The 18,814-nt window shown below is 39.3% G+C and overlaps 1 protein-coding gene across 3 annotated transcripts in view; it reads left to right on the top strand.

The window, feature by feature from the left end:
* The window catches only part of lpp (LIM domain containing preferred translocation partner in lipoma), a 176,495-nt gene that overhangs the window by 18,137 nt on the left and 139,544 nt on the right, over positions 1–18,814 (top strand). For all 3 annotated transcript variants that reach the window (XM_026159643.1, XM_026159644.1, XM_026159645.1), the window contains one exon: positions 11,543–11,587. The gene's annotated coding sequence lies outside the window, so the exon portion shown is untranslated. The remainder of the gene's footprint in view (positions 1–11,542; positions 11,588–18,814) is intronic.

Here is an 18,814-nt window from a genome sequence, read left to right as displayed (position 1 = left end):
ATGAGGTGTTTGTTTGAAGCAAACAAAGCTCTATCAGCTGAAAAGGATGTTTGCTTTGACAGCACAGCTTTGACAGATTGGAAACGTGAGTGTCTGCTAAAGCTAGACAAACCCGTAATGAGTGTTGTTGTCCTAGCAGAATCATAAAAGTTTTACAGATGTAATTGTTTATTATTGTTTTCAAGAAAAGAAATGTGAGAAATTTGTAAAAGAGCCTGAAAGCATCTGAGTGAATAGATGACTGGTTGTCAACTGTTGAGATGACCTTTACCTGACATCCGTGGGAACATGAAGATCTCTCCATGATATGGATCCAAACAAACACATCCTAGAGAAAAAAACCCTGCTGAAGGACTTTCAGATATAGCAAACAATGACATTTATTTACTGTAAAATTATTAACATTAAAATCTGCAGAGAATAAAGTCTCATAAGTTATGTAAAATCAAACAGAAAGACAACAATAAACTCCCTAGCTAGAAATAAAATGCTACCTAGTATCCAATTTCATAATCGTTCAAAGCCAAACTTAATGGCCTTAATTTCCTCAGTGTACTATTTTTTTTGTGTGTGTAGATATTGTAGAATATGAAAATTTTAATACTATTTAAACTAGTGCTGTCAGCGTTAATCTCCTTAAAATGACGTTAACATCATAACCACATTAACGCGGCAAATCACCGTTAGCGAGTTATCGCAGATTGCCCTGTGCATGGGGCTGCACAGCGCTAATGAGCTAACCACGCTAATGCGTTGACAAGCTAACCGGGCTAACGCATTGGCGAGCTAACCGTGCTAATGTGTTGACGAGCTAACCACGCTAACGCGTTGACGCCGTGCAGCCCCACGCACGAGGCGATCCGCGCTAACTCGCTAACGGAGATTTGCCGCGTTAATGCGGTTATGGTGTTAACATCATTTTAACGAGATTAACGTTGACAGCACTAGTTTAAACATTTTAACAAGCTCACTTTGAAGTTCTAGTCCAACAATACAGTTAAAAAAATGAATAAATAAAAGAAAGAAGAAATGGCATCTAGAAAGTGACCTTTGCTGTGTATTTAAAAATCACCTCAATGGTAATTCTTTATTTTGTCTGGTAATAATACTGATTGAGCTTTATTGGATTCTGAAAAACGATATAGCAACAAACATATACATTTAAAATAAATGTATAATAAAATGCCATGGCTTAACTAAATGGAAAGCATTTATCCGCAGAAATAAGAGCAGTAATGCAACAAGGTTCAGACTCTAAAGTACCTTTAATGCTATTACAAGTATTTGGGAAGAGGTGGAGGGAACTTCCACGTATAACATAAAGAGAAAGCGTCTCTGTGGGTCCACATTTGCATTTACTTGCACCATTCACATGTCAGATATAATACATGAGGGGTCAAAGGGTATGCTCTAGGTATTAGTGAGTTGGCCTAGAATCCGCTTGGTTAATGGATTATCCAATTTTACATTATATACTGCTGCGTGCAATGCGAGTTTGGTAACAACGTGTGGCCTCCCACGGCGCTCACATAGAACGCTTTCACGTAATATGGCTTTGTTGTTGTTTTAAGCTCCCTGATAGGTTTAAGCTCAGGGTGAAAGGGGGCCTTCTGTGTCAGGTCTGAGGTCACTTTTGTTATCATCAGACAGATCCAGTACATTAGAAGTATTCCCTAATCTCTTAAAACCCTCTGCTGGCCCAACTTTCATTTGTTGTAGAAGGATCAAATTAAAAAGAGCCATATTAACCAAAGCCCTAAATTTGTTTTGCCACTTTTCAGGGATTGCACTTGTTGGCCTCGAGCTCTAGTCTGTGTAAATGCAACTTTTTTCTGATGCTGATGATTAAAGTGTTGCGAAATAAGCCTTGGGCATTTTTCTAGTATCTAGAGTTTATCTCTAAGAAAAATGGTTATTTTCAAGTTTTGGTTTTAATAAATATGATGAGACATCAGTATTTGTTTACAACTAAACTTTTTTTTTTTCTTTCCGTCTCCTTTGTGGAACGTTAGTCTCGTGTGGTTGAACAGTGAGAAGGGACAGGGTTTCTCTGTTGACACAGAAAAAACTCTTCCCACTTCTTTCAGAGCAGTTAAGAGGACAAAGGTTTAAAAACAGTGAATATGACACCAGTGTTTGTAATTTGATGGACCATGGAGGTGTAGTACAAGCTGACCTAGAACATTTGATGACTCATCTAAATTCCCCCCCCCCCCCCCCCAAACATTCAGTCATTTTTTGATATATTATGAAAATTTCCCTCTTATTTTAAAAAGTCCCATCACTGAAAGCCAGCACTGTCTGGCCCTTACTGTTTGCTTCTCAGGTTGCTATTGTGCCAGTTTTTTGACATCATTTAGCTGCTTGTGGCTCTCATCGCACGGTTGTATGGTCAGGCAGCATTTTTCCTTTTTATTTACAAATCCTTTGAAGCCGATGACACACAAATGCTTTCAGTGTTTGTTTGTTTTTTTTTTTGTGTGATTCTCACAGTGCTCTCAGCTACTCTAAATATTTGGATCAGCACAGCACTCATCACTGTCACTTCTCCCTGACTGACTCATCAAAAATAAGAAGGCTGGGATTTATGATATCGATACTGGCAACGATTTTGGAGGAGAAACTGATCCTGGCTGTCACTCATAAGCCAGTCTTTTATGATCTAACATTGAAGAAGATGTTTTTGTAACCTATAAACAGGAATAGCTGTGTTCTGGTTTCCTCTAGCATCCTCTTCGCTCAGTGTGGCTCTGAACAGACATCTGCATGCATGCCTTTTTTGTGGCTCCATAGTCTCGCCACTTAGACTGCATATTACAGCCCACCAACTATACATGTGACATTCAGGTGAACAGGAAAGACTACTTGTCCATGGTGTCTCCAAATAGCTGTGTTGATGTGTAAATGCCACTTAAGTTTTTGAGAGCCCTCATTATTTAGGTCTCGTCTAATCCCTTTTACTTAGGCATCAGTCACACGGCTTGGAGACCAGTTGGCATCCCCCCGGCAACCAGTAGTTGCAGAGAAAAATGTGTTTCCGTGGCTGTTTGGCAACTGGTTGCTGGAGTTTGTTGGTAATTGCTTGCGTAACATTGGTCACAGTGGATTATGTGGTGCAGCACCGAAATCCTGCTTGTGATTGCTTTAGCACATTGCTATGCTTGTCTGTAGTTAGTATAGAAGACCTGTCACTCTGTTTGCTTGCAAACACTCACAAACTACAAACTACTAGTGGTTCGAAAGTGACCAGTGCTACACAAACAGGAAATAAAAGTCATTTGCCTTCAAAGTAGAAGTTTCACCTTTTGAAATGTGTTTGTTATAACTGTTATTTTGAAGGTGAATGTTCTGCATTTGTGGTTTGTGTCACATTTTTCATGTTTCACTGCTGCTCCGTGGTTAGTGTTTTGCAGACATTTCAGTGTAAAATACAGGCGATTGTGGCAATCTACCTGCAACCAAAGCAAATGGTGTGAGATTTTTTCCCTTTGTCACTGAGGCCTCACACCTTACAGCAAATCAGTGGATCAACATTTCAGTGTGTGAACTGCTTTGACATAAAACATCAGATCTTAGCAAACGCTCTACTTTGCATGAAGCAAATCTAGTGTTTTTGTGTTATGTATATTTACATGTGGTTTTACTGAACATATTGGTTTTAAAAGGTCTTTGAGAGAGCCCTCCAGCTCCACAGATTTTCTCATTGGGACAGCTTTGAGCCCTCACAGATTTATCAGAGACGCATGTAAAAGTCTGAGAGTCTGTGATGGTGGACTTGGGACTGGTTTGTAGGGGCAAGTAGGGAACAGGAGGGAGGGACGTGCAGAGATGCAGTTTTCCATATGCAGCATGGTTGTTATTATATTCAGCGTCTAGGGTTTCTGTTTGAAACATGCAGGTATAATCAGGAGAACAAACCAGTTAGTAGGCAAACAACATATACAGGTAACAGAAAGCTGGGAAAGGCTGGTCCCTGCAAGGCAATATTAAACAGGCTAGGCAGGTGGGGGGATTAGGTAAAACTTGGTGGGGGCAACCTGTGGACAGGTGTGGAAAATTCCCGAAAGCAGAGTAGAACTATCCAGAAAACTCTGAGACTTTAGAATGTGTCTGTACCCGAAGATGCACTTATATACAGGTGTGACCAAAATTCCTTAAAGAAAATCTCAGTGTGAACGAACAGCGTGTGCATGTGAATTTGCAAGTGATGCAGACTGACATGAGCACAAACAATTTTTAACCTGCCGGCTCCGTAGCACAAAGTCCGTGCAGAGGAAGGCAAAGACCCGTTTAACTCGCAGTGAGCAAGCGGGTGTTGTCTGTCCCACCCTCGCCTAAATCAAAGAGACCGTTTTCGTCAGTGAGGAGGAGTCTGAAGTGGACCATCTAGTGTTGTGGAAGGGCAACTGTTGACAATGTGCTGACCTCATTGATGTTTCAAAACACACTCGCACACCAGAAGTGTTTTACTTTTACTTCTGCAACTCCGAGCTGCAGATGCAGCTCCCCTCATTTGTGCACCTTTATTGCCGAGATCAAAGGAAGTGACAAGCTCACTAAACAAAAGTCGAACTGGGTTACAAGGACAAGCAGTTAAAGTCATAAAGGCTGTAAACAAGATCACAGTTTAGTCTGATGATGTTGGCAGTAATCTGTAATTGCACAGGAACATTGTGTGTCCGCACAAATATGACAAATGCAGTTAATGTTAAACAGGAAGTGGGACAGTAATCTGTTGTAGACAGCTCGTGTTGTATTTTTCCTGGTACATTTTGTTTACTCTTCAAGGACCCAGCAAAAGGTTTGTATTTTTGAATTCTATCAGTGAACCTTTATGTAATTATACCACAAAATGTGCAATTACAAATTCAAACCTGGAGCTGAAGTCTGTAGTCTTATTTTTTTGGTCCACGTGAAGCTCTCACGAGCGGTTAACATGTCAGGTATAGAGCAAAGAAGCCACTTGTTTCCTTATCGAGGTTATTTTCCCTGCACTTAAGTCTGCCCTCGGGCCTATTCGTGCAAGCCCACTGGTCCTGAACTGTGCCTAGTTCAGAAAAGGGTGCCGTGCGCTAATTTAATCTGAACATGGCTTTCACTTTGCTCTAGTGCTGGAAAGAAGTGGTTATAAATACACCATAAAGCCCAGGAAAAAGGGCAAGGTGTTTACAGGGATATGTATTTTTCATTGCTTTGGTCTACCTTTTCGGGCTGTAAACATTAAGGCCCAATCAAGTTGTCCGTTGTAGGAGCACTTAGAAAGCATGTGTCCACAGAGGAAATGGACCCAGCTTCAGACCTGGCAGATCTGTGTGACAAGTTTGGGTCAGCTGTGCAACGTGAGCATTCACAAACATCACATACCCCGTTAAAAACAGCAAAGTGGTCCTGAATGCAGCTTGGAGTTGAAGGTTAGAACAAAGGTGATGCGTGTACAGTGTTTTTAAACTCTTTTAATTCTATCTGTCGTAACCTGATGGGGGAAAAAAAAGAGCTTTTCAGGACCTAAATTACTTTTCTTTGACAGATTGTGACTCTTTAGAATTGTGTAAATGGTCTAATGTACTTGGATGATCAGTTCTGTTTGATAGGAAAGTGGTCTATCTGAACAGCTAATGGCTTTGATAATTTTAGCATTTAGCTCATTGTCTTTTTTCCTTGGAAAATACTTCAACCTAAGTTATCATAATGGATGTGGCATTGAGTGAAATTGCCTCATTTTATTAAGTTGCTATCAAAAAAAGATTGCACATTTCTTTGCCCATGTCTCTTTAATTTATTAGTGCAGCTTTGTTACTGCCTAGCTAAGAAAGAGGTTTTCAAACTACAGCAGAGTTGAAGGAGAGTTCAGAGTAGTACTAGGTGACAGTACAGTGGAGTACACAGGTAAGCAGGGGGAGAGAGTCAGGAATGACATGCAGTACATGGCCCACATGGACTGGAAGCCGGGTGCCTGCTTTCACAACCTGCTGAGCTATACCAAGTGGTTTTATTTGAATAATAATTTTGTTCTTGTAAACAAATGACAATAAGAAGCCAAAATAAGCAGTAAAACCTTTTTAAAAACCTTTCTTTTTTCCATTACAAAACGCTTATTTTATGTACAGATGGTTATGGTTTTTACCCCTCAGTGATAAAAGACTGAAGGGTATTGTCGTCATCCTGTCAGCTGAGCAGGCAGGCACCCACGTTTGTGAGTGTGATAACTCAAGAAAGAAGTGATGTGGGAGCTTCAAATTGATACCAGACCTGTATCTACTAAAAACCTTCAAGTTTGAATATTGGTGACCTCGACCTCAAGGTCAAAGGGTCAAAGGCCAAGTTTTCTGAAAATCTAGTGAATGTAATAACTCAAATAAGACGACATAAGATTTTGAAATTCATACAACAGGTGCATCTACTTAGGTGGCTGAGAAATAAACCTCTATAAGATAAGATAAACCTTTATTAGTCTCACACGTGAGAAATTTTTTGTCACGGCAGAAAGTACAAGAGCACTACAAAATTAAGCAAAAAGTAAAGAAAGAGGTATTACTGGCTGCTGCCAGTATCTTTGAAAGTGGAATAGTCACCATTTTTGCCACAGGGGTCTGTTTTGGGTCCAACTCTGTTATCTTTATAACGCTGCCTTTGGGATCTATTTTCAGGAAATACAACATTCCCTTTCACTGTTATCCTGATGACATCCAAATTTACTTCCCCTTGAAACTGGATGTCTCCGTCCCAGTGCTGCCTCTGCTTAACTGTGCATGATGTTAAAAAACGGTCAACACATAATTGTATTGTTTCAGGAACTCATGCCCTTTTGGATAACTTGTCATCATTCCAACACTGTAAGAAATCTCTGAGTGTTTTTAGATAGCTCTTTTAAATTGGAGAAGCAAATGTCCAGTTTTTATCAGTTACATGAAATTGCCAAAGTGGAGCCTTATCTTCTTACTAAAGACCTAGAAAAACGCATTGATGCCTTCATCACCTCAAGGCTAGACTACTGCAATTCCCTTTTTTTATGGGTCTTCAACACTCACCTCTCCATAGCTTGCAGTTAGTCCAAAATGCTTTTTATAAGTCAAGTGCACCCCTTTCCTTCACAGTGGTGGATCTTTGCCCCAACCTAAAAGCCCAACCTCTGGTAATCAAAATTGATCTGGAAGAAGTAAAGATCATAAAGGAATCTCATAGTTCAACTTGTGGAAGAATCATTAACTGTGGTTTCTAACCCGGTTTATTTTTGGCACCTTGGGACTCCACCGCTTTTCCTGTCGCTGATGTGCAGGTCTCCCGAGGGACCAAATCTGCTGCCACCTGGGCTTCTTTGCGCCCCTATTGGCATCTACACGCATCTTGCCGATGAGGACCATGGCCCAGCAGATACTAACTCCCCAAATGTCCCTGTGCCCCCCATCATGCCTAAGTAGTAATTGTGCTAAATTGAGTTGAGATGTGATGTGCGGTAACAGTGACAGGTGCATGCTGCTGTTGCTGTAGTTTGCCAGAGATCGATGTAGCATCGCACGGTGTAATTCAGAGGTCATGGACAACATGACATTTTCTTTCCCACCTCTTTGCTGCACTTTACTTGACAGAGTCATATCTCATAAAAAAAAAATCAATAATGCACATATTTTTAGATGTAGTATGATGTAAACTTTCCATGGTTAACATTGTTGACATATAAACCTACTGAAATCTGAAAAAAAAAGTCGTCCCTTTAAATTCATAACTTTTATTTTTACTTTAGAATCGGCGGTGTTCGGTTAAAGTTGCCTCATATACTCTCACAGTGAAAACAAGATCTACTGAAAAAAGCTAGTTGACACTTTTTAATGAAATAAATTGAACAATGAACAAAAAATGAACAATAACACAAATTGCATCTTCCAGGGCATTCTGGGAATTGTAGTTCAAAAAAGGTTGTTTTTTTTTATTGTGCCTTCAATCCATCTTCTTCCACTTGTCTGTGTTTATTTGTAGAATATATCAACATATATCGGATAAAAATGTGTTATCGGTAGCTAAGCCTTTGTGCCATAATGTACAGCAGGTATTCTTTTTACTTTTCATGAAAGTGAAGTGTTTAAACAACTGCCACACACAATCACTCTATTTTTCCTTTTAGAGCTTTGTAATTGTGTGAGCATTAATTTTTTTCTTTGTTTTGTTATTTGTTTTTTAAAATTAGGATTATGTCTGAAAGCAGGTGTTTTCTTACAGTTCTAACAGTTATTTTGGAAAAGAAAAAATATGAGTCATATATGCCTGAGATTAGAAAAATGTGCTTGATAAGTTATCTGCTCGGGATTAACGGTGAGCTTCTTCCAGTGTAGCTGAGTGAAATCTCTGTCAGCACTGGCACAACATTTCTGTTAGACTGTCTCTGTGTTAGACACAAAATAGGTGAAAGCTGCCAAATTAGACCAAATTAGGTCTTATTCTAGCTCATAACCATGTATAGTAGTCATGACCTGAAAGCCTCACTTTTGAATATCATGAGACTTGTGTGCACGTTGTTAATGTAGACTTTAGGAAAATAGTCTTTCCCACACATAATTTTACTCAGGTGAAAGAATATAACTAAGTGTGAGAAAAACTAGAGCTTAGAGAAAAATCAAAACTAACTTTACAAAAGGGGACACACATTAGCAATTAATCCTGGTGTTTCCTGTCATGTGTTATGTTTTCAAGGTAGGTCACCACAGAGACACTTTAAAAATTAAAATCAAATCAAAAGGTACTTAGTAGATTTAAAGAAATAAATCCTATAAAATAGGTTTAATAATTAATTTAAGAATGTGTGCACACATATATATCCCCACCCCCCATTCCCAGCCCCATCATGAATACAATGTTTGGGAAACCGTAAAAGTTTGAGAGTAGTTTTAAAAAATTTCTTCTTGTACAGATTTGGAACAGCTGCTGTTTCCTACTGCTGCCTTACAGGCACAGAGCTCGTTCACTCTAACGTTGCTTTAAATTCTCTGAGTTGGCCAAGGTTGGCAACGGACGGCAACGCGCACACACACCCGTGAGCAACTCTATCCCGTGTTTTCCACGATTTCTGGCCAGATCACATTTTCTGCTCAGCTGGACATTTCCCCAGATGTCTGAGCACAGAACGTGCTGGACTCAGACACTCAAAGATCAATCAAATTTAGTGCCCAGGTCTCAGGCCCTCTACTACTCAGGAAAGCCTTCACAGCCATTGGTCAGACGTTGGCGCTAACGCTAGTCCAGGTTCTCTTTTTTTTTTTTTACCTCAGGAAATCTGGATGTAGCCTCAAAAGTCTGTTTGTGTTACACACACACTCCTGTAAGCTTTGTGTGTGTGTGTGTGTGTGTGTGTGTGTGTGTGTGTGTGTGTGTGTGTGTCGAGCTGCAGAAAAATAATATTAGCACTTGCTAAACCACCCTGGGTAAATAAAGGTATAAATAAAGAATCCAAACCACAAAGCAGTGGCACGCAACTTAAGTTGATGGTAAGACAAGCAAACAGGAAGTGAGGAATATTTTCTAAACACTTAATAAGGTCCCAAGTTAGCTGTTACTTTCACAGTCAACATTGCGTGTGCAGATAGCACAGTAGTTATTGTGTGTGTGTGTGTGTGTGTGTGTGTGTGTGTGTGTGTGTGTGTGTGTGTGTAAAAAGGGTGGCCTTGATGGGGATACTTGGAGGAGAAAAGCTGAAGATGGTGTTATAAGAGAGTGGCCATTTTTCATTGTTTGGTATCTGTAGAAGAAAATAGGTCAGGGCGGTGAGCTCTGAAACATTCTGTCGGCATGCAGCTCAAAGATTCGAGAACAACAGATGAATTCTTTGCACTGGCACGGTGACAGAAGGCTAGCTCACACGTGCGTCAGTACTTCAGCAGATAAATTAGAAGGAAATATTGGAAAATACCTTTTGTAATACACAATTTTGTGGATTGATATTTAAATGACTGATTGTCTGCTTTTTTGTTAGCGACTGGGGTTGGATGATTGGTAGAATATTTTCACATCTGTCAAAATCAGTCAGCAGGTTTTTGATTTGTTTTTTTTTTTTAAAGGAATTTTTTCATTTGAATTTTTTTTTAATGTCCTTGTTGAGAATTCGTGAAATTGTACTCACAGCATTAGTTTTTTTGTTTTTCTTTAACATCCCATCAAATATTTCACTCTTGCTTGATGTCTAATGGTAATACTTATACATTGCTAGACGCAAAGTTGGTTAAATAATTTTTTTTACCATGTGAGCTTCTTTTTAATGTGGAAAGTTTCATAAATATGAACTAAAACATGCAGCAGACATCCATTATTTCACATATATTATTACATATTATTATGAAGTAGTTGCAGTTTGTCATGTTTATTTTCCCTTCTGGTGGAAGGTTTTCATAAATATAAAGCATGCAAGTTTAGTTGATGATAATGTGTGTATGGGGTGGGGGGGGGGGGGTTGTTTTTTATAAAATATACCAAGGTGCTCAGCAGTAAAACTCCTAATTAAAAGTGAAAAGTAAAACATTTTGGGGGATAAAATTACTGAGTACTTTTGTTTGCATTTTGAATAGGCTCAGATTGTCAGACTGCATGGAAAGACTCCAAAATAGAGCTTGTTCATCAACATTATTTCCCTGGAGAAACGTCCTCAGCACCTCATCTGCTGGTTACTTTCCATCCACGCCCGGCTGCAAAAAAAAAAAAAAAAATCTCAAAATAGGAAGCATATGCTAGAACAAGGAATGCCACTTCAAGCAATACCCGTTCCTTAACATTAAGACGGCGTACAGAAACTGGAGTGAGGTTGAGAAAAGACCTAGTTGTCAATTGCTTGTTCTCAAAACACGCTACAATACTTGCAAAAACAGAAAAAGTAAGTGTGAAGGAGGCATGGATAACGATTCCCAAACTGGCGCCCACCAGTAATTATGATGCGAGTACAAAGAGATTTTTGCCATTCTGAAGGGAAAAGGGGAGTGTAGGTGTATTAATTCCTGTTCCTTCCTGCTTCCTCGACTTGGAAGTTCAGATTTAGAAAAATAGCCCCCCTCCCCTCCTTCAAAAGGAAAGAAAAAACAAGAACTGTCACATTGACTGACGCCAATCGTATGTAGCATCTGTGTTCCCACTACTGCTCCCTATAGTATATGCCACACTGTGGCAATGTGGGAAACTGACACTGTCAATTTATCAGAACAAAAGCATTCCTCAGCAAGAGAAATACACATCTTTGGGCCCTGGAGACAAAAATCATTCCACCCCCACCCTTACCTGCATCTAAACAGAATGTAGGACATTCACAACACCAGAAATAGAAATTTCAGTCACAATTATCATTTTTGAATTTATCCCCTGCAGTCAAAAGTTAGCGTTTAACTTGAGGAGTTAGAGAGAGACTTTAATGCCAACTTTTTAAAAGTAAACAGCTGCATGAAAGGCGATGTGGATGGATTCAAAATTGGACCATTTCAGTGTATTTCTTCAGATCTTTTCTTCTTGAAATGATTATTTATTATTTGCGACAAACTTGTTTTTATTTATGAGGTGTTTGTTGTTTTTTCAGGTGTCTGATCCTGTAGCCCCCGCCATCACTTTGTGTCAAATTTGGGTAAGTACCCGACCTAATTTTAACTCCTCTTCCTCCTCTTCTAATGTGTTCACGGACCAGACAGGCTTCCATGAACGCTGGATGTGTTTCCATGCAAAGTCTGGTTTTATTTCTTTTATTACCATACTTTAGGTCGGGCATCTTACATGCATATCTACAGGAAAACTAATGCGATGCTTGATTGGTAGAGGTAGTTAATGCGGAGTGGCCCTTTTTGGTTTTCCTGTTTAGACATTGAACCAAAAGCCATCTTACCTTTGTTTGTTTCTTTTATAATCAGGATGTACATCAGGATGTATGTTGTGATGAATAAGTAGGATGCACATGTAACTCGGTGAGTTCTGTGTTTGTCACACGTACACCAAATTTGGAGGTAGGAAATTTTAAAACATGTACATTTATGATTAAATAATTTGCAGTTTTTTTCAATAAATGTGTAACAAATTCTTGTTTATTAGTTACAGATACTTGTGTATTATTCAAGGTATTTGCGTCATTGAAAATTGGCTTAAGGGTGTTCCCGTGATGCAGTCTTAATTTAGTTAGTTAGCCTCGGTGAGGAGAAAACAGATCATGTGTTTTAGATACCAAATGTGGGGAAAAAGCGGGTTCCTTTTAAAAAAAAAAAAAGTGGAACTTTGTCTAGTTTTCCACTACACAGAAAGACCACAAGCCTTCAGCTCCTGTGTGCTCCTATTGTCCTGCTCTGAGCCAAACCCTGCATAGGAATTTATTTGTGATCGATTCTGATCTACAGCGAGGTTACATAGATAGATGTCGTGACTTTCGACTGCATTACTTCAGCCTGAAAACAACGGTCACGTGACTCACTGTGGTGTTGTAAACAGCAATAAAAACATCAGTAAAATTATGAAATTACCTTAATTTTACCCATCCAGATCATCATGCTTTGTGTTGTTACAGTCTCCATACTACATACTTCATTATGTAATTATTTTTTTAAAGAATTCATTTTTGCTAATAATGTGCACAATTGCGTTGAATTAATTTTTAGGTGCATGAAAATGTTGAAATTGTGTGAATTTAATTTTGTACGTTTAAACAATGTAGAATTTGATCATTGGGTCCTTAATGCAAGGAGTCTTCACCCTGATATTAAGGTTTGATAAAATTCTTATGCCACAGGAATTTTATCTGATGTTCTCTCGTATATCCTCATGACCACACACGTCTTGAGGGAATTTCTTCACATCAGTTCACTTGATGTCAACAATGAACTGATAGATTTTGATGATAAAAATACAACAACATGACTCCATGACGAAGGATTCAGTATTCACGTGGGACATCAGTTACCGAATACCTCACTGCTTTCCAAATTATTATGCAAATAAGATTTTAACGTCATAAATATTCAGGTTTTTTTTTCCAGTTAAACTCAATGATGGTATTGTGTCTCAGGCCTCTTAGGATCACTGATATAGTCATAATTAGTGATGTCATAATTAGTTTGCTAGGTGAGCCCAATCAAAGGGAGCCTAGCATGCCACATATTTCAAACAACATCAGAAAGAAAAAGGATCTCCCTGTCGCAGAAAAGTGTCAGATGCAGTGCAGTGCCTTGGACAAGGCATGAAAGCATTAGATATTTCACAAAAAGTTTAGCGTAATCATCGTACCGTGAATGAATTTGTGGCTGATTCGGAGCACAGAAGGGTTTGTGCAGGTAAAGGCATAATGAGGACGGTTTCTGCCAGACAACTTCATCGGATTAAGAGAGCAGCTGCTAAAACGGCATTACAAAGCAGCGAACAGGTATTTGAAGTAGCTGGTGCCTCTGGAGTCCCATGAAACTGAAGGTGTAGGATCGTGTAGTTGTGCATAAACCTGACATTTGGCCATCTCTAAAAAATACAAGCAGAAACAGCTGCAATGGGCCCAGAAATACATGAAGATTATTTTCAAACAGTCTTGTTTACTGATGAGTGCCGTGTAACCCTGGATGGTCCCGATGGATGGAGTAGTGGATAGTTGGTGGATGACCAGCGTTTCCCAACGAGGCTGCGGCATCAGCAAGGCGGTGGCGGAGTCATGTTTTGGGACTGAATCATGGGGAGAGAGCTGCTAGGCCCCTGTAGGGGTGTGAAAATAACCTCATCAAAGTATGTAGTGTTTCTGACTGAACACTTTCTTCAATGGTACAAAAAGAACTGTGCCTTCCGTAGCTAAATTATCTTTATGCATGATAATGCACCACCTCATGCTGCAAATAATACCTCTGTGGCATTGGCTGCTGTGGGCATGAAAGGATAGAAACTCATGATGTGACCCCCATCCTTTCCTCACCTCACCCCTATTGAGAACCTTTGCAGTATCCTCAAGCAAAAGATCGATGAGGTTCAGAGGCAGTTTACATCAAAACAGCAGCTGTGGGAGAAATATTCTAACATCGTGCAAAGAAATTCAAGCAGAAAATGTTCAAAACCTCACAAATTTAATGGATGCAAGAATTGTGAATGTTAAATGAAAGAAGGGGTCTTATATTAACCTGTAACTTGGCCTGTTAGGATGTTTTTAACTGAAATAACTTTTGTTTTCTTCTAATGCTGCAAATTCAACAAATTACCATTTTCAGTTCTTTACAACAATACATTTTTCAAAACTCTTTTGTGGATAATAATTTGAAACAGTGTAAATAAGATTTGAATTGTGCTCTAAAATATTTTTTTTCATTACCTCTAACGGGTGGAGGCAGATGGTTGCCCTTCCTCGAGCCTAGTTCTGTTAGTTCCTTCCTGTTAAGTACTTCCTTTCCACTCTTGCCAAGTTCTTGCTCATAGGGGTTTGTCTAATTCCTGGGCTTTTCTCTGTATTATTATAGGGTCTTTACCTTATAATATAAATTGCCTTGAGGTAATTGCTGTTGTGAATTGTTGCTATATAAATAATATTAAATAGAATTTAATTTAATTAAATGGCCAACTATATTCCTCTTTCTGATCTCTAGTTAACATCCTTCTTTGGATTGTGATCTTTTTGTGGAAATGTGTTTCAAATTTGGCAAAAGTGCTCTGACTGAGAGAGAGGTCAAGGAAAAAGGTAATTTTGACCTCAAGAAATGTTTTTTGTTGATGTTTTTGTGACATACCTTGAGTAGGGTGGGTATCATTTAGGTTTTATCCGATACCGGTGCCAAACCGGTGCTTTTGAAACGGTGCCGGTGCTTAAACGGTGCTCGAACCAGTGCTTAATGAATGGAGAACACAAATTTTGTCCAAAAACCTCTCATGTTTAGCTGTTTTCCACTTTTTCTTTGGTCATTTTAGCCTTTTTAGCCAGGGTGAAGGGAGTATCTGCCATCAAACAAGAAGACAGCCGCATGTAACTACGACGGTGTTTGCTAGTTCACCTTACATGCATTAATGTAATAATGTGGTGAGCATACTCAACGTAAATTACACACGAACAACATTAAGCTACTCACGCAGGGGAGAATGGCTGCTGCCATGATGATGGCAGCAGCAGCCATGATGGGTACCGGATACCGGATACCGGTACCCATACCTAATCTTGAGTATTAGTATACACGAGTTACAATTCCATTTAATAACCGTTAAGGCCCATAAGCCTAGAGAATGGTTGACATTGGTCTTGCAACTACTTGTTGGAAACCACCTACCAACCACTGGCTGGAAACCATAAACCAACAGCTGGTTGGCTACCCCTGTTTGGAAACCACTGGTTACGAGGGTTAAATGTGTAATCCATAACCAGTGGCAAATAGTTGCTGAAGGCAATCTCTGTTAAATTGATTGCTAAAGCCCCTTTCACACAGGCCTAGAAGACCGTTCAGTGAACCTTAGGCAACAGTTGCTTGCTAAGGAAAAGTGTGTACAATGTGAATGGTTGGCAAGTCATTGCTGGTAGTTGCAAGTAGTCCGTAGGGAAAAGCTGGTCGTAGTGTGGTTTACAGCGCTGGACCACTGGTTGTTTTGATTGTTTTGGAAAGTGCAGGTTGCAGCTGTAAGGCACAGCTTTGTTTTAAGCTTTGTTTCCAGGTCTGGCACGTTTCCAGTTTCACTAAAGCCCAGAAAAGCGTGAGTGTGTGCAGGTAAGTCGTTGTATTACATGTAGACTGTGAGTGACTATGGCTGCAGGCAACCAAAGCAATCAAAAGGAGGTTTTTGAGGCAAAAATGTTTCAAATCAAAATGATGAGACCTGTTGTTAATTCAGTGTTGTCGCAAAGTTTTTTGCTGCTCATTAAGTATGCACTTGGTGTATTAGTTAAGGCCTACAGTATCTCTTTGTCTTTATCTCCTGATTAGCTGCCTCTTTGTTGGCATTATTTCTGATAAGCTGCTGAGAACTCCTTTAACATCCACATCAAACTTGTGTTTCTGTCTTCTGATAACACTAATGGTTTTCGCTGTAATTGATTTCAGTCAGATGCAGTTTATTGATTGATCAGTACTTCAGTCACACTTCTGCGTCTATAATCCCATTGGAGATGTGCAAGCCTGACTTTCCCCCCCCAAACCTGTTGCTTGAATTGTTTTAGATCACCTGAATTCACTTTTAAGTCATTTTACTTCTATTAAGCAGCGAATACAGTTTCACAGAAATTTCACAAATCGTAAAAGCAGACGTTAAGATAAGCTCTGAGGTGTCTGTGCTTAGCAAAGCATGCACTGTTGTTGAAAATCAAAATTTGATATATTTTTGAAACAGATGGTAAGGAGCTCATGTGGGAACTTGAGCTTTTCTTCACTGAATATGAAAATGTTGAACAGGTGGTCCAAGAAGCTTCATTCCCTACTGCAGCTTTCATTAACTGACTTTCATTCTTCTAGTAATAATACGCTTATTCTGGCCCTCAGAGAGGGGCAGACAAAAAAGCTGCTGCTTTTTTTTGTAGGTAAGAAATGGAAAAAATTGAGGCCTTGGTATATAGTATTAGACATCAGCATCACCCAAAATCATGTGACACACATGCAAGATTTTTAATGATCTGATAAGCATCCAGAATGTGTTTCATTTGCTTCATAGTTGTGTTTCCAGGTCTTTTTAGTGGTTATGTGAAATACCTTGCAGTGGGATTTGTTCTACAGCTGGTTCTCTATCACTCTGCATAGGCAGAGCTGCATAAGTCCCACCGATTGTGATTGTTCAGCACAGAAGCTGTGCAAACAGAAGTATATAAAGTTATTTACATTTTTTTAAAAGTAGCAGACACAATTCCTCTGTGGGTCCTGAGCAGGGGTTCAAGTGGGAATTGGCTTGTGGGGGGAACCCCAACATTTGGAGAGGTGGTCCAAGAATCGCGTAGAAAAAATTTGTTTAATAATTTGTATTTTTAATGCTTTTAGATTTTCCTTTCTGGACAGGCTGTTATCATCTGATGTGCTGCTGTTTTGAGATTTACTGCTCTTTGTGGATTTAGACAACTGAATTCAGTGAGATAAAAGCAGATGTTGCATGAGCTAATATGGCTCCTTTGCAGTCCCTCGACACAAAGTACAAAAGGTAGAATGTGGTGAGTGAAACTAAACACTAACGAGTTAAATTGATTTCCCTTGATCTAACCTTGTGGTGACCTTTGACACCAGAGTTTGCTCCACACAGTTCCTTACCAGATAACTTCATCAATACATCATGTAAACTGATTTTAAGGAAACAAAAACGGTAACTAGAATATTAAAATGCTATATGTAAACTCTCAAAGGTTGTGTAGAGTTACTCCAAGATGTAGTGCTTTACACATTCGCCTGTTTGATTCTGGGAGGAGACACGAATCCCAGGAAAGTCAGAAAATCTACCAAATCGAACATTTGGAGCTACCCGCTGTAGTGACCCCGTGGGAACGAGGGAGGAGCCAAAACTAGCTTCTTGATCAAATGTCCCTTAGCTGAGCACTCCTTATTTTTGCAAATGATCTCTCATCCTCTGCTTTCTTCTCTTTCTTTCATCTTTCTGCGTGAAATAGTGAAAGATGTGAAGTTGACACACAGGAAATAGAGAAACTTGAGCTTTAGTCAGCTGACAGATTCAGTTTTTCATTGCTGAGATCTGTTGAGCTGTTTGGAAAGTAGCATCTGAAATGATCAGCTACGTTACTATGGTCACGCTCGCTCCTCTTCAGCAGAGCCAGCTACGTGAAGAAGTGCCATGAACGTATGACTGGGATAAGTTTAGGGTGTAAGAGCCTTGGGGGGGGGGGGGGGGGGGGGGGGGTTATCATTTTCTGATTTGTTGAGTATGATTGTGGCAGAAGCAAATCTAGGCTGCTGATTACAAAACATTAACAAGCTTTATATTATTATGCATTAATGTGCCTGACATTAACAGAGTAAATTTCTCATTAATTAAAAGTGCTGGGCAGCTAAACTGCATTGTTCGGGTATGTTGTAGAGAAAGTCTTTATAAAGAAATAATTTCAGCTTTGGTTAAAAACAAATCATCCGCAGCAGTTTTCTTATATAATATTATTCAAAAAAGTTGTGGGTTTACAGTTTCACATTTATAGCATGTAAGGCTCGAGAGAGATGATGCATTATTTTAAACATGCAGAGGACTAAGTGACTGTTTCAAATTTATCTAACAGATGAAAAACATTTACATCCTGTTTTAAATTTAATTTTACACGTGTTAATTTGGAAATTCTGAATAAAATAATTGTACATGTAAAGCTTCATCTAAAATTGTTGTTGAAATCTGTTTCCTTTCACAACACTTGTCATAAGGTGAGTCGTTTCACAGAAAGAGAAGCATTTCTATCCAAAATGTCCTTTAAGCCATCCTTTGAAAACTAAATTAGCAGCAGCTGCCAATAGTGCTGAACATTTAAGGTGGGATTTGACTCCAATCAAATGTTTTTTTAAGATAAAGTAGTGCAAACCTGCCTTTACACAGAGATTGGTTTCATTTCTCCTTCAACAGTAAAGGATCAAAGAAGCAGAAAAGTGAGTTGATGGATACCACCGCACACGACCGGGCCACAGCGCTGGTGTAAATTTAACTTGCCGGGGATGCTTCTTGGTTTCTCACACTGTTTGTTTGGATTGCTGGCTCACAGTTTGGCTGTTTGGGCCAGATTCTTGAAGCACACATCAAATCGACGGATGACTAGTGAGGCTGGCTGCCAGCTGAATTTCAAGAACAGTTGAGCTTCACAGTAGAATATAAAATGCTTAACTCTTTGTTGAGCCAGAGACGGGCTTTCTTTGACTCATTTCCGTGAAAGGACTTTATATAAATGGATAAATCC

This window comes from Astatotilapia calliptera, chromosome 23, assembly GCF_900246225.1.
Source record: "Astatotilapia calliptera chromosome 23, fAstCal1.2, whole genome shotgun sequence".
In the NCBI taxonomy this organism is placed as follows: Eukaryota; Metazoa; Chordata; class Actinopteri; order Cichliformes; family Cichlidae; genus Astatotilapia; species Astatotilapia calliptera.
Note: the sequence above shows the minus strand (reverse complement) of the source record. Positions and strands in the feature narration are given on the sequence as shown.